The sequence below is a fragment of the Falco peregrinus genome, chromosome W (assembly GCF_023634155.1).
Source record: "Falco peregrinus isolate bFalPer1 chromosome W, bFalPer1.pri, whole genome shotgun sequence".
NCBI lineage: Eukaryota > Metazoa > Chordata > Aves > Falconiformes > Falconidae > Falco > Falco peregrinus.
The window spans coordinates 21,948,105-21,963,299 of NC_073743.1; the positions used below are offsets into that span (position 1 = coordinate 21,948,105).

Genomic DNA, 15,195 nt, shown 5'->3' on the forward strand with positions numbered 1-15,195 from the left:
CCCACTATGTGCTAGCATACCAGTATCACAGGCTTAAATACCCATGGGAATAAAAACCGATGTGTATATACACCATGCATTCAATGCTAGCAATTCCTGTCCCCTGGTAGCTAGAGAGATGAGATTTGTGGAGAAAGCTTACAAAGTCAAAATGGTATTGCTATGCTAATTAATTTTAATTGAGCCCAAATAGATGTCTCCTTTCTTTTTCCAGCAAAAAGAGATTGTACTTTTCTCTTCCCTCAATATCTCCCCTAGAACCTCACATGGAAATATTCCTTTGTATGCATTTTTTTCCCCGATGTGTGCAGAGAATTGAAGGTTCCTCAAATTGTCATGCAGAGGAAGCTTTTCTTCACTCTTTCCTGGGCACAGTCCTGTTCTCCCGGGAGCTGCAATAATTCTAATGCGAAAGCGGCAGCTCACATTTCTGAAGCAATGTGTCTTTCCCTCCTATCAAATTAACATTTTCTCCCGTTACTGCACCCCTCCGGAAGAATGTTTATAATTGGCTCTTTCAGGTCTGCTCATCCAACAGCGATACAACAGCTGGTGCTCGATGATCAGTCATGTCTCTGGGAAGGTGACTGGCACACAGGCACGCTCACTGGCATTTTTGGGGAACACCGTTCTGCCAGGCGGATGGTTGCACTCCAACTGGATGCTCTGGTGTGGGGCTGAAGAGTTGTGCATCGTTTTCCCCATCTGGATGAAGTTACTCGCACACGGACAGGTGGGTACCACACCAGTTCCCAAGCTGCTGCACAGGTAGCGGCCCAGTCTCCTTTTTATTTCTACTTGGCGTGGTGTAATCAATTAGGTCGAATCGGAGCTTATTGAAATCAGTGGGGTTACAGCTGCTGAGTTTTTAATGGGATCACAATGAAACTAAACTCTAGCTCAACCTTTCCAGGATCCCCTTGTTAATTTTGGCCTGTTATGCTCATATAGAATTCTAAAGACAGACAGATGCTGGATAATTAAAGAAAAAACCCACTTGTTTATCTTTTCAATGTGGACCTGCACGGTGTTGCCTTGATGAGGAGTGCCAAAGCAGAGCACATCTCAGGACTCTGCGGATCTAATTCATTTCAACACTTAGCTCAGCACTCTGTAACTCTCTTTTGGCAATTAAGCGCTGTAGGAGGCTGCAGGACATGCTCTGACAAGCATTTCTTTAGGTATTAAAACCAATTTAAGGAGATGAAGACCTTTTGCTCTCCGCATAGTTCCCTCTCACAGTACCCAGCAGCAGATAAACAAGACTGAGGAACTATCAACACCAGATCACTTTTGACACAAGAAAAGTGATTATTGGTATTCCAGATCTCCCTAGTAGTCTGGGTCAGCCTATGACTTTGCAAATATTTGAGCTCCCAAATGGTTAGCTCTCTGCTAGCCACTACGCTCTCCTGATGCCTGTCTTTAACTCCGATGCTCGTTGGGCTGCCAGGTCTCCCAAGCTGTGCTATCCTGGCCGCAGGCATTTCCAGAGGGGTGCTGCAGAGCTGGGACTGTGCCCAGTGCCTGGCCACATAGGAGGGCACCAGGTTTCCCTGGAGAGCTGGACTGGGAAACACCACTAGGTTTTAAAGTCATTTAAAAAGTGCTGTTGAGTGAAGAGAAACATCGAAACCTTCAAATGCTGCCACAGTCTGGGTCGGCGTACGAGCATCTCCACTTAGGAGGGACGATACGCAGAAGTAAATGCTTTATCTGTTGTATTTCAGGGTGTAATCAGCCTGGGACTGATGCAGATCGCTACAATCTGAATACTCACCAGTACTAAGGACCTAGGGAATCAGTCTGTTCATGGAAAACCAAGCTCCTTGGAGACTGAAGGTGGAGAAGAAGCAGTACACCATTTAGCTGGAAAAAGCAAAGGACGGTTTATTGGAAGAACTGCAAAAGAGGGGATGATCTGATCTAGGAGAAGAGCGTGGAGGTAAGTGTAGGCAAGCATCCAGGGTGAGGAGCAGCCGGGCTCTGTGCTCCCAGTCCCGGCACAGACGTTTTGCGCTGCACCAAGATCCACGCTGGGTGCCTCAATACAACCCACCCTCCCCGATCTGTCTGCAGAGGGCTGCACCCTGGATCCCTCTTTTCCTGAAGGTCTGGCACTTTTCCAGGAGGATTTGGGACCTGTCATGCTGGATAGCCCTTGTGGGAGGATGGGTGGCCATGCTCCCCAGGGATTAGAGCATCAGCAGTGCCTTCGAGCTGTTGTGTCTGTGCAGGTTACAGAAAGAAAAGGGGTGAAAAAGCAATTTGTTACACATGCCCAGGCTTTGAAAAAAAAACAAACCCAAACCAACACAACATTGCATTTTGGATTTATTCAAATAAACCAAAACATCTGAAATAAATGTAAGGTCCCCAAATTCACTTTGCATGATTAATGCTTTTGAATATTTACGTTTAACTTTCCAAGAAATGAGAATTTCTTTAGTTTCCTGTTAGATAGCTCTTGCTCAATAAAAGATTCTGAAATCGGATGTTACAGATCATGGAATTGTATTTATATACCCATTTCATGCTTCAGAAAATCAGCTTCATAAAATGTAATACTTGATTACAGAAAAATGCTGCCTATTGAAATAAATAAATAAAGCGGCTGCTGCTGTTCCTTCCCCTGTCAAAGGGAGGACGTGGAGACTGAGAGGAGCTGTGAGAAGGATCGTCAAAATGCCAACTGCTCTAATGAAGTTGTTACTCTTCCCCTTTTTCAAAAACAAGTGGCGAGTTGTGTTTATCAGAAAATGAGTTCCCTGGGATAGAAGAAAGCCGGTGCGCAGGAACGGCTGTGAACCTGCTGGAGGATTTCAGAGCATGTCCCATGGCTGGGACGGCCTAGGCTCATCTCTTCTCCTCCTGTGGTCCTTCCTTGCCTCTTCCTTTGGGAAAATCCCCACAGGAGGTCCCAGCCAGGCAATGGCAGTGGGGTCTGGTCTGCCCAGCAGATGTGGCAAGACGTTTCTGCCTTCATGGAGTTTTTAGAAACGTTCCTTTGAGGTTCCTCAGGCTTTTTAAAATGTATTTCCTCAGACCTGAGGAATTACAGCTTAGAAGGTGCTGGTTTAACACTGTGTATTCCTGATTTATCTGTGATTGAGATCCTGGGCTAGCAAAACCCTTGCTTTGATTGTTCTTTATATTTTTTTAACCAATCTTCTGTTAATTACAAATGTCTAGCTGGGTAGTCACCTTTCCTAGAGCTTGAGGGATGCAGGTGATTATGGATCAGTATGATATTTACCACTTCTTCATTTAATCAGACTTTATGTGGATTCTTTCCCAATTTTGTGACTTGTAATCCTCAAACTTCATTTTAAACAAAAATATTTCTAGATCAAAAGACATTTGGGGCAGAAGGATACTGCTTTTAAACAAAATAATATATATTCTTTCCTTCAGGAATTATCTTTGCCTTAGTAGACATATTTGGAAATTATTACATATAGAGGCCTTACAGGGAGGTAAAAATGGTAGATTTTAGGTTGATTTTGTATTTTAACACAAATATTTCATCATGTCCTCATCAGCATATGGACGAGGAAGAACAGTGTGTGAAGAACGTGGCTCGTCTGCTTTTAAGGAGAGGTTGGACCCAGAGAGATGCTCCCGCACCGTACGGAATTAGCAGTGCAATACCAGTGCAATCAGGATCTCTCAGCCTTGCCTTTCAGCCCGGTTCTAGAGGTGCAACACACTCAGAAAGTAAGATTTTTTTTCCTTTGCTTCTCTGACAGCAGCTTGAAGTTCTCCTGCAGAGGGATCCCAGCACTATTTAGCATCGATAAATTAAGTTTTCCTGGCCAGCATGTCCCTGTGCTGAAGGTTTTGCTTGGCTGGGAGATGCTGGTGCTGCCTTTCATCAAAGGCCGTCTCACACCCTGGCAAGTCCCTGCGTTCGGAGCTTGCTTCCGAACGTGGCAGGAGAGGATGATGCTACTTTTTGGAGCAAAGCAAGTAGGAACAGCGGTGGCTAACATCCAAAGCCCTTGCGCGGAGGTGAACTGCCTCAATTTATTGGTATTCCCATCCTGAACAGAAAGAATGAGTTTGCACAAACACAGCTAAAATTCCCAGGAGGCAAAAACTTCCAATGGGTATAAGCAGGCAATTATTTATAAAATTCCAGTAGCAATGTGAGAACTCAGCATTTAAATCAAAAAGGGGATGTGATTTCAGGCTGCCCGTATTGTCAGCTCAGCTTTTGATTTGCAGAACTTGCATGATGGTCAAATTATTAATATGAGAAGTTTCTTTTAATGTTCTTTTCTCTTCTGAAAATGTTAAAGGCTCCAAAGAAAAATTATGCCAGGCAGTGTGGGAACAGGAAAAAAATATGACTTCCGTATCAACTTGGATTATACATACAATCATATTATTCAATCTCTATCTCACCATGTAACTTCCTGACTGCCTCATCTTTCCTAAAAAAGGTGATGTACCACCTCGGTGTAGTTAGTTTCCCTCTCTTCTACTGATGAATTGAAAATTGGTTAAAATAAAAAAAAGGCAAAAACCAGGCAAGGTTATACCAACGGCATTCAGAATGTGAAACTAAGTGCTGTAATATCCAATGCTTTGCAAGAATCTTTCCTGTAAATTCAGGATCTTGAACCTAGGAGAATTCCTCTCCGTTTCTGTAACAGAATGATCTGGTGATTTTTTCCCTCCCTGAACCTTTCTCCCAGTGTCCATTTGCACATTAAGCCTGTCATCTGAATTTGTCTGGGCAAGGTATTTAAATTAGTGTAGCGAAGCCAGAATCGATGTGTCTGTGCGCACGCCTCAAGTTCCAACCCACTGTGCAAACTGCTGTAGTGAAAGCAAGCACCTAGAAAGTGGAAGAGGAGGTAAGGGATTAACAATGCCCTCTTTTTCTGGAAATAGAATTAATGCCGTGACGGAGCCTAGAGCACGTGAGCAACGACAAACAGGAGTCTCGGTTTTGCACTGCAGGTCAGTATTTTGCAGCGGCTGCAGGCACAGCCACACCAGGTGGGAGGTGGCGTGAGATGCCATGGCGATGGATGTGGTTTGAAACCTCAGGGAAATGACAAATTTGAAGTCTCCAGGAAAAAGTAACTACAAAATATTTGTGCATAGAAGCAAGCACTTCATTTTGTTTAAATAACTTTGCCTAAAACTTGCATTTGAGGGGTTAACATGTTGCGATGAGTAGAACGTTGGGTTGGCTGGTGGTGAAGTCCTCAACTCTGCTCTTTGGCTTCTCTTCCCCAGCTGACAGTGGTTGCTTACACCAAGCCCTCGGCAGAGAGCAGAAATCCCACCCGGGTCCATTTTAGCACCGGTGTGTGTGGATTATCCCCCTGGGGGTTTCTTTTTCTGAGCCTCTTCCAAGCACTGGGCAGAGGCACTTAGCCATGGACGTGGCAAGGGATGAGTTCAGGTCACTGAACTGACCTGTCTGGGCTTGGTTTTTCTTTGCTCTGTTCAAGAACTGTCCACAAGCATCTCCCTTCCCAACGATTAGAAAAAGGTGTGATAGGAGAGGGGGATGTCTGCTATCTATGAGACGTGTGGCTAAATATTGGTGGGATCTGCCTGAATAATCATACTTTTTACTGAGCCATTCTGCTAAGGGGTTGCACTGCTTTCTTTTAATTCCTTTTCAGTGTTAAAATAAAACAAAGAAAAACTGGTTTAAAAAAAATAAAAATAAGGAAAATGTTGCAGGCAAGTTTGGAAGGGAGGAAAAGGGGAAGGGAGAAGGTAAGGAACAAGCCCCTCCGTCCCTGAAGTGACAAAATTTGGGTGGTTTTCCCAAATGGAAGCATTTTTTAGGTTATTCTTTTTTCAAAAGACTTCAGTTGGCAGAATGGCAATACCTGGACAGGATTAATTCAGTGACGATGTCTGATATTAAAATTATTAATGAACACAGGGTTCTCAATTCAGCTATATCTGCATAGAGGTCAAAGAAAGATTTGGGGTTTCCTGTATTGAAAGATTTATCTGCTTTTCTTTGCTGCCTTACTTCTATTAAAATTAACTGTAAGCAATTTCTTCTGTGTTATCCCAATTTTTGTCAGACTCCAATCTCTTAAAAAAAAAAAAATTATTACTAGTATAATTATTACCACTACATGACATGTCTATTTTTAAGCTGGTCTATGAAGGCTTTATAATTAAACTTTATCAAGAAATGCAAAAAAATATGTAAGTTGCTATTAAACTTCCCTTCCATGAGATTATTTTTTTTAAATCCTCAATCTCTTTTCTTTGGTCTACCTACAAGAAAAAGAAAACAACAGTTAATACCCTGAAAAGACTGTGGTCATTCTTTTAAACACAAAGAATAACATATATTGCTGCAGGGAAAGAGTAACAGTCTTGTCTCCCATTCTGGACAGTAATTTTATCTCTTATCTTTAACAAATAACTTAAGAATAATACATTTGCCTGTATAAACAGCTCCAAAAAGGGAAAATTATGACCTTACAGGAAAATTAATCCTGTTGGCAAGGGGCAGGGTGACATGAAGGAGGAAGCCTCACAGAAGTCCCAGGGTTTGGTGCTCAAGTTAAATCTGAATATTTGTGGTTTGAGGTGTTCCTGGGTATTTCTGGGCTCTGTGGCACCTGTGGAGATGCTTCATAGGTGAAGTGAGACTGCTGGGAGGAGGACAGGCACTGAGGATGCTCTCTGCAGCGAGGCAAGAGCAGTCACATTGCTGAAATCCTTCCCAGTACGTGACATCGCGCTCTGCAATGGGAGCACTGGTTCTCACCAAACAGGGGTGGGCAGAATGCACTAAGTGCTCTTGTACCTGGCTCTTTGCATCCCAAGCACGTTTCCAAAGGCAGTCTGGTCTGCGAAGACCACGTAAGGCAGTCTGGTCTGCGAAGACCATGTATGCAGGACCTGTGGGTGGGTTTTGGGAGGAAACAGGTCGTGCTTCTCCTTCAGAGAAAGAAATGAGACCACCAGTGACAGAAGAATTTATTTTCTAATGCAGATGCAAGCTGTGGTGGAGTCGTTCAGAGCCTTGAAATTGAAGAAGTTTAATTTAGAGATGACAATAGAAGAGTTTAGAGGGAGAAGGTTGAAACATAGAGATAATGGGAGATTCCCAAGATGCCCTGCCTTTGTTCTGCATGTGGGAGGGTTATCAGGTGTTACGGTGCAGAGATGTGGAATTACTCAACCTTTAGACTTTAGGCTCCACCTGAAAATTGCCTTTAATATCTCTGTCTGTATAACCGAGGCAGTTTTCTCTTCCTCCCCCCACCCCAGTTGCAGTACCCTTGCAGATGAGATCACTAATCCCTTACAGTCACTTTCTCAGCAGTTTTTGAAATGACTGCAAGTTCATTAGGATACATTCAACAAGATCTCCCGAGCGAAAGACAATAGTGGAATTTAGTAACAACGAGGGATGAACATGGACAACAATAACAAGTCTCACACGTGTGTTGCTGAAATCCTTTTCCTGCAGTACCGTACACCGGTTGCACTGAAAGACAAGGGCATTGCACAGAGTCTGGTTAATGGGGCCCTGAGCTGCTGCAGAAGTTAACGATGTTGTTTGAGGTCTGTGCAAACCCTCTCCTCCGGAATGAATTTCCCCTCAGATGCATTTGCAGGAGCAGCATGAGCAAGAGCTGTATTGATCAAGAGGCAGTAGCAAAGCCAGAGCTGTGGCTCTGCAACGGTTGCCCCTTGATTAAAACCCTGGCAAGGATTCAGCATGCTGGAAAGGGTGGGGGAGGGGGGAAAGCATGTCCCAGGAAAACCAGGGAGGGGGGGTGTGGGGCTAACATCCCCACCTCCCTGCTGCCAATTCTGGCCTGAAAGCAGGGCTCTTGGGAGCCTGAAAGTTTCTCTTGGGAGAGGCATCTGAGCGTTGTAACCTTTAATGTCATGTTTTTGTCATACCCTCTTGTCACACCTGATAACTAAAGGAAGCTATGTGATCTATAGTGTGCTGCTACAAGCAAGGTGGCACATAAATAAACTGCCTATCTGCTAATACAGTCCACTGCTAGAGATAAGTGGAAGGGTGAAGTGTTTGTAACGAGGAACATCCCATCATAAGCAGCTAGCTTTCTCACAAGCTGTGCCTATCAATAAGTCACTTTTTTTACAGTTCTGAAAAATATCAGGCCCTAGTAAAGAAGATGGAAAAGGAATAAATGTCATGGAAAATCTGCAGGGTGACATTGCCAAGCGCTCCTAGTAAGCAATGTTTGCCAGGATGACTGAGAACCTTCACAAATAACAAAGACTCCAAGGGGTGAACTGGGTTTTTAGCAGCTCGTAGGGAGAAAATCACTTTCAAAAAGAAGAAAAGAAGCTGCTGTGGGTGGTATCAGACGATGACCTTGTGTTTCAAGTTTCTATTAGGTATTGTAGATGATTAGGAAGAAACGATTAGGAGTTTTTTCATTGTTAGTTAACAACAGAAAGATTAAAAGGAGAAATATGTTGGCGGTTCCATTAGTTTCTTTACAGATCTCAGGCACTGACTTCCTCTGGCTTCGGCAAGTCCCTTTGACCCCAGCCCATGGTGCAGAACGTGTGGGCTAGTGACTCTCCAGACATCAGAAGTCCGACCTTCCTACCCTCAGCTTTATGCTACGGGGATAAGATGTCTTTGGATGCCTTCAGAGGCATCTAACCTTCTCTACCGGGTTGACAGGTAATTTTAGGCACTTACGTTAGTAGGACATTCATGCAAGGTGCCTAAATTTAAACTTAGGAGTGATTCGGTAGGGAAAAGGTAGGTACTGATCTTTGAAGGAAATCTTTCTGTTCTTCTGTGCTTCCTATCTTTGTTTGGCAGCAGGCTGCTTACACAAGCGACATGAGCTCAGATGTAATTATTTGGTTAATAACGAACACTGGCCACCTTGCACCTCAGCCACTGCTTTTCATCCTAATATGCTTTCAGTGACTTTTGGCTAGTGCAACTGGCCAAAGGATGGGTTCGTGGCTGAGTCATGCTTCTGTAAGAGCAAATGAGCACCATTTGCCTCCGTGAGGAAGCATGGGCAGCATCGTACAGACAGAAATGAAAATGGTTATGAGACTGGAGGAAGCACAAGAATGATGTAAGAAAAAGGAGAGCTGCTTCTGGGAGTAGAAAGGTGGGAGGATTCAGAAATCACCAGAACAGCCTTAAATTTTGACCTGAATTAAGCAAAGCCTGGTTTGCTTTTTGTGCATGAGCACTTGTCACCCAGAGGCAGACGTGGGTGATTTCAGTGCTTTTGTGTGCTGAGTGTACCCTGAAAAAGCCATCAGCAATTTTCAAAATAGGGGCACTGCACAGGGGGCAATCCCCTTGGAAAAACACAGAGCAGTGTGAGTCGGGCTTTCTTCGAGAAAGGTCTGGGCTTCTGCATTGTTGACTATTCTTCGCTTTGCCCATCACCTTAATCTACTAAGATTTCTAGTGCCTATCCCAAAAGTGGCAAAAGAGTATCAGTATCATTACTTGGAAAATTAATTAACTGCTTATAGTTATTAATTTTTTTATGTGTTTGTAGAGACTAAAAGCTTGGATGAATCATGGAATAGTTCTCCATCACGGTATATAAAGGTAAAGGAAAAAGGTGATGCTGTCATCAAGGGTTTCTAGTTTGGCTAATCCAGGTGTGCATTGTACCATATACCGATTTTTCATTTGTGTTCTTCATTGCTGGTCAATAAGAGGCATTTAAAAGCCATAACACTCCATAACCAAGATTTAAGTTAATAGGAGCGATGAATGACCTTCTAATTGCATCTTTTGACTTCTGAATTTACAATGTAAAAGAAAATCTTCAAAGAAGCATGTCAACAAAAATGACATGCTTTTCTTCCAAAACATGACCTATGGTTATTTTTTACCTTTCAGAATTGTAGACATCTAAATGTGCACACTTGGCTACTGTGTGCAATTGTAGAGCTACCCTCCTTGGGGAAGTCCATTACAGGACATTCCTAGAATAGCAACAAAAGTGATGAATGGATGAGGTAGTTATTTATGATTCAAATGTACAAGAAGATAAATATCTGCATAGTACCTTGATTAAATGATTTCTAAACAGTGTAAGTGCAGGATGATGTATTTCTAAAAGGAGGAGTTGCATGAAAATATATAGGTGATACTGCCTTCTGTGTAGCTTTTGTAAAGACAATAAATGGGTCAAGTTCTGGGCTCTGTGTTATAATTGAAATGATGGCAAATTGAAAAGAGCACAGAGACAAACCACAAAAATTATTTGAGGCCAGAAATCGTGCCCTATGTGGAAAACTCTTCATTTTACAAGAAGTGGCCATAGGGTATAAAAACACTATTCAGCAAAAAGTGTGAAATGCCTAAAATGCACAGCTAGATAAATTCTAGTCAGAAATGAGGTACCAATTCTGAACTGAGGAACTGAGTTACCATCAAACCAAACTTCAATGATTGCAACAGCATGATCACCTCTTCAGCTTGAGCTTAGGTACTTGCCTTGACATTTTGTCTCAGTGTTGACTTGGTGAAGGATGAACTAGATGAAACTACAGAGCCTGGGTGATTCAGAAAGTCCAGATTAAGTGATCTGAGTCTCACTGTGAAGCAGTTGATCTGTAAATGCTGCTATTTGTTAAGAGATGCTGGAGTAGGAAGGTGAAATGTCAAGTTTCTGGGCTCCCTCTGTGCTTGGTGAGGACACAAGCTCTTCCAAAGAGCACATTACTCCATCCTGTGACAGAAGTGGTTGGCATTGCTGCCTGGGGGGCTGTCACTCTACACTGATTATGGAAGAGGTTGTTAACTTTAAAAGGCTAAGAATAACTTAAAGATCTGACTAAATAAAAAAAAATATACTTTGTAGCATTGTCTCTCCAGAATGAGTCATGGATAATTTGTCTTTCAAAACAGGGGGGGAAAAAAAGGTTGGCCAAAGAATGGTGGGTTATCCTATATAAAATATATATTTTGATTAGCAAGCCAGATTGTCATTCTTCTGGTATATAAGACCAGATATAAAGAAATTACAATGTGATTGGTATGAAGATGGTGAAGGGCATGCCTTATGAGAAAAAGGATCAAACCAAAGGACTGCTCACTTTAGAGAGGAGTGAGGTCAGTGTATGTGCAGCTAAAAGAAGTACTCAGGGAGTGGACCCCCCCGGCAGGAGCAGCAGGGCAGTGCCTGCCTTCTCCATCCAGGCAGCTTAGCCTTGATGTAGGTACGAAGGTGCTTCCAGGGAAGCCACAAGGAAATTGTGAACTTGAACGTGAAAGGCTGATGCTTATATAGAGTTCACGTGTGTCACTTAGCCATTGAGAAAGTAGGTTTGGGTTGGTGTTCTGGATTTGCTAAGGTGTCTACTTTCTTCCAGAGATGTGGAGCCAAGGCCAGCAGAAGAGTTGCTGGGGTTTCACCCCAGGCGGCAGCTCAGCCCCAGGCAGACGCTCGCTCACTCCCTCTGGGTGGGATGGAGGAGAGAATCAGAAAGGTAAAAGTGAGAAAACTTGTGGGTTGAGATACAGACAGTTTAATAAACAATGCAAAAGTTGTGCACGCAAGCAAAGCAAAACCAGGAATTCATTTGCCGCTTCCTGTTGCAGGCAGGTTCAGGCACCCCCAGGTGAGCAGGGCTCCATCACACCTAACAGGGACTTGGGAAGACAAACGCTATCACTCCTAATGTCGTCCCCCCCCCTTCCTTCTTCTTCCCCCAGCTTTATATGCTGAGCATGATACCGTATGGTATGGAATATCCCTTGGGTCAGTGGGGGTCAGCTGTTTGCAGCACAAATCCGAAACACAGCCCCATCCCAGCTACTGTGAAGAAAATTAACTCTACTCCATCCAAAATCAGCACAGGAGTGTCTCCAGCTCTCCATTTTGGGAGGGTGACCAGAACCTGACGTGTGCTGAACACTCACCATCAAGAGCAGCTGTGACCAGCATAGCAGCAACGAGAGCTTTGTGTATCAAAGCATCATTTTCTCTCGGGCTGCAATCCGAAAGGGCAGAACCCTCCATCTTTTCTGTGGCTGTTTTCCTATTGAAAAACCAAGCTCTTTGTTCCACCCAGTGCCAGCCACTACTGTGACCCCATCAAAACTCCAGTATTCTAATCTATTTCTTCAAAGACAATGACTATAGAATAAGAAAATTATTTACTGAATCTTTTTCAGTGCTTCTTACGAATACCTGCTGGGGTCGACTTTAAAACACTTTTCCTAAGCCTTCAGGTTTCCTGCCGTGCTGTAAAAATAATGTGCAAAATTTCACTTAAAGCCATCCTGTTGGGGTCTGCAGGTCATTTTGTCTGAACCCAGCCACGCAGACATAGTGTTTCTTTTAAGTCCGCCTCGACTTGCATCACCACACCATCCAACTGCTAAAGTTGTCCCAGCCATCCTCAGCGCTGCAACATGCTTAATAACTCAGCTCACACACCAGGACCGTCGCTGCCCCAGCCCTACAGTTCCGCTGCAGCCGTCCGCACCTCTGGCTCGTGGAAAGGGAGGCGGAGATGATGTTTTTTTTCCAGCCCAGTCTGGAAAAACAAGGAAGGAGCTATCAGAAACACCCTGTCAGCCTTCTCTTTCACTGCACTTCTGTCAATGTTGTGGTGGCATTTTCAAATCAAGAAAATGTCAGCTTGCTCTTTGTATCTCCTTGTCGTACCTGTCATCACCAGAGATGCTGAAGTCATGTCCTGGTGTTTAGGACACTGGGATTTTCCCATCTCTAGTTCAAAACAGTCTGAAAGTTATGACTTTGGGGCACTTTGCAGAAGACACCTTTTGATAGATTTTTGCAAGTAAGTAGGAAGATTGGAAAAAAATTGAATAAAAGGTTGTTTGGCAGAGTGCACTTGTGTTTAAGTGCTCCCCAGGATATGGTGTGATAGGAAATACTGGTGACGCTGAAGATTATAGCAATTTTATCATTAAATCCTAAGGAGGATTGGTTTAAAATCAATTTTAAATCAAGATTTAAATAGCTACATTTATTTTTCTCAACACACTGAGAAATTTCACTTTATTCTCTTAACTTCAGCTACCCAAGCAGTGTGTTGATTACATGTGGGAGTATTAACTTCATTAGGAGGAGGAAGGACGAACAATAAAACTTGTTTAGCTGTAGAGCTCTCTAAGCTGGAGGGCAATTTAGAGAAACACACAGCAATAATTGTGAGCAAATCTAGTGTGGAAATTAGAAGGTTGCTGTTGACGGGGTGAATTTCAGGAACAGCTTTCTGGAAGCAGATTAAAGACAGGAAACTGGACTTTGGTGTTTTATAAATGTTTTTATATGATGTGGCTCCTCTTGCCAGTCCCTTGGAGCCAGGATTTGCTTCATTCAGGACCAGTTTGGCATTCAGCACAGAGCAGTGTGAGCCATTGCCCGAGAGGATGACATGTTCCAGCTGGTTTCTGAAGGTCCCTGAAAGACATGAGGAAAGTTTCCAAATGGTCTATTCAGGCTGGGTGACAAGAACAGATCCTCCTTCTGGTTTCTATCATCTGACCGACCTTGTCTCCTAGGTAAACATTTATTTTCTCCTTTCCCTGAGCTAGTATTTCCCCCTTCCTAAACTGCTGCTCTTCTGTGGAGGCTTCTCTTCCTCTGTCACGTTAGTGACAGTGAAAGGATCTGGTCTTGCTGGAGGATATTTCAATATCTTTGATGGCAATTAATAAATTGTGATTAAATGATAGCTGTAAATTAAGTTACAAAATACATGCCATTTCAGGTCTGTCTTTTGTTACATGTGCTGGACCATCCTCAACTAAATGACTTAGAATCTGAGCTAGGTCCTTATTAGTTTAAATCCAGCTTTTACAAGGCACTGTCATGGCTTAAACTTTAAAGAAAAGCATTTTTGTAACTGGTTTTCCTCATTGCTATATACTACTACTACAAAAAAAAAACCCCAAACACCCAAACCCCCCAAAAAATAAAAGACTAAACCACCATGTACCAAGCAAACTTGGAACAAAATGACAGGAATGTGTGTATTGTCAGGAGGAACGTCATTCAACAGAGGTTTTTGAAAAGGATGCTGGCACAAACTTTAGCAATGAATAGGATGGTCTGGATCATGAGATTGCTGATAAAAACCCCATGGCAGCTTGAAACCTCATTTAGCGAACAATGCACTCTTAGACGGCAGCGAGCTAACTCACAGGTCGGAGGATTTAAAACGAGGCCGAAAGCTTTGAAAGAAAACCTGGAATTCTTCTGACTGGGGTTTGTTGGAGTTGTTACAGCCTATTTCCCACACAATAGCCAAATGGCCCCTTTACGCCATCTGCCAAGGTGCTGGGGGGAGAAGTGAAAACCCAAAGCTTTCATTCCCTTTCTGTCTTCCTAAACACAACTCGCATTTGTCAGACAACAGCCAGCGGTATCGACCAAGGGCTTGACAGCTACTGGGCAAAGCAGATTGCGTCTCCATCACCCTGCTTCACCCCCGAGGTAGCAACCGCACACCGACCGCGTTGCGCTTTACACACCTTTGCCTGCCATGGGGAGAAGTAAAGCATTGTCAATCCCAGCCAAATTTTCTAATTAACCTTTCTCATTGGATAACTTTGACTGTTGACTGCCTTTCCTTCAATTGGGTAGCTTGCACAGCAGTTATTTAAAGCCTTTTATGCGGCAAGATGACTCCAGAGCCATCTAGACCTGTGGGAGGGCAGGTGTCCCTTGCCAGGAGATCGAGGTGTCCCCTTGGAGATGGGAGCAGCGCTTGCATTGATGAGAGCGTGCCCTGGTTCTGTAATAGCCATTCTGCTGGCAGGAGAGGGGAAGATACGGCTCGGCAATATTTTTGACATTTTTGACGAAAAAAAAAAAATTTGAAATATCTTCGACAGGCAACCTGTCAAAACCAACAAGGGATATCTTTGTCCCTTTTAATCAGAGATCCCAATACATTTTTCACTTAAGAAACTAATAGACAGATAACACGTTTATACGGGTGTATTTTACAGCTTGAGAGAAACAGGCATTAATTTTTTTGTTATTTTTTAAAGCAAAGCAGTACTGAAGCCTACCAAAAAAAGCACATAAAGTTCTGCTGAAAACCTCTCCAATTCTGATCAGATGAATCCTGCACAGCTGTTCGGCCGGCTGCTCAGGAATTAACTTTGTCTCTGTTCATTATGCTTGCAGCTCTGATGTCTCAGAGAGACTATAGAAGGGAACAACTGGTTTTGTTACA

The 15,195-nt window shown here is 43.3% G+C and overlaps 1 long non-coding RNA gene across 1 annotated transcript; it reads left to right on the top strand.

Annotated features, from left to right (window-relative positions):
* The first annotated feature begins 344 nt into the window (after positions 1 to 344).
* Positions 345 to 4,182, top strand: LOC114013715 (uncharacterized). The gene is made up of 3 exons (XR_008745045.1): positions 345 to 733; positions 1,731 to 1,945; positions 3,543 to 4,182. It is a non-coding gene; the product is annotated as an uncharacterized LOC114013715 (long non-coding RNA).
* Positions 4,183 to 15,195: the final 11,013 nt, after the last annotated feature.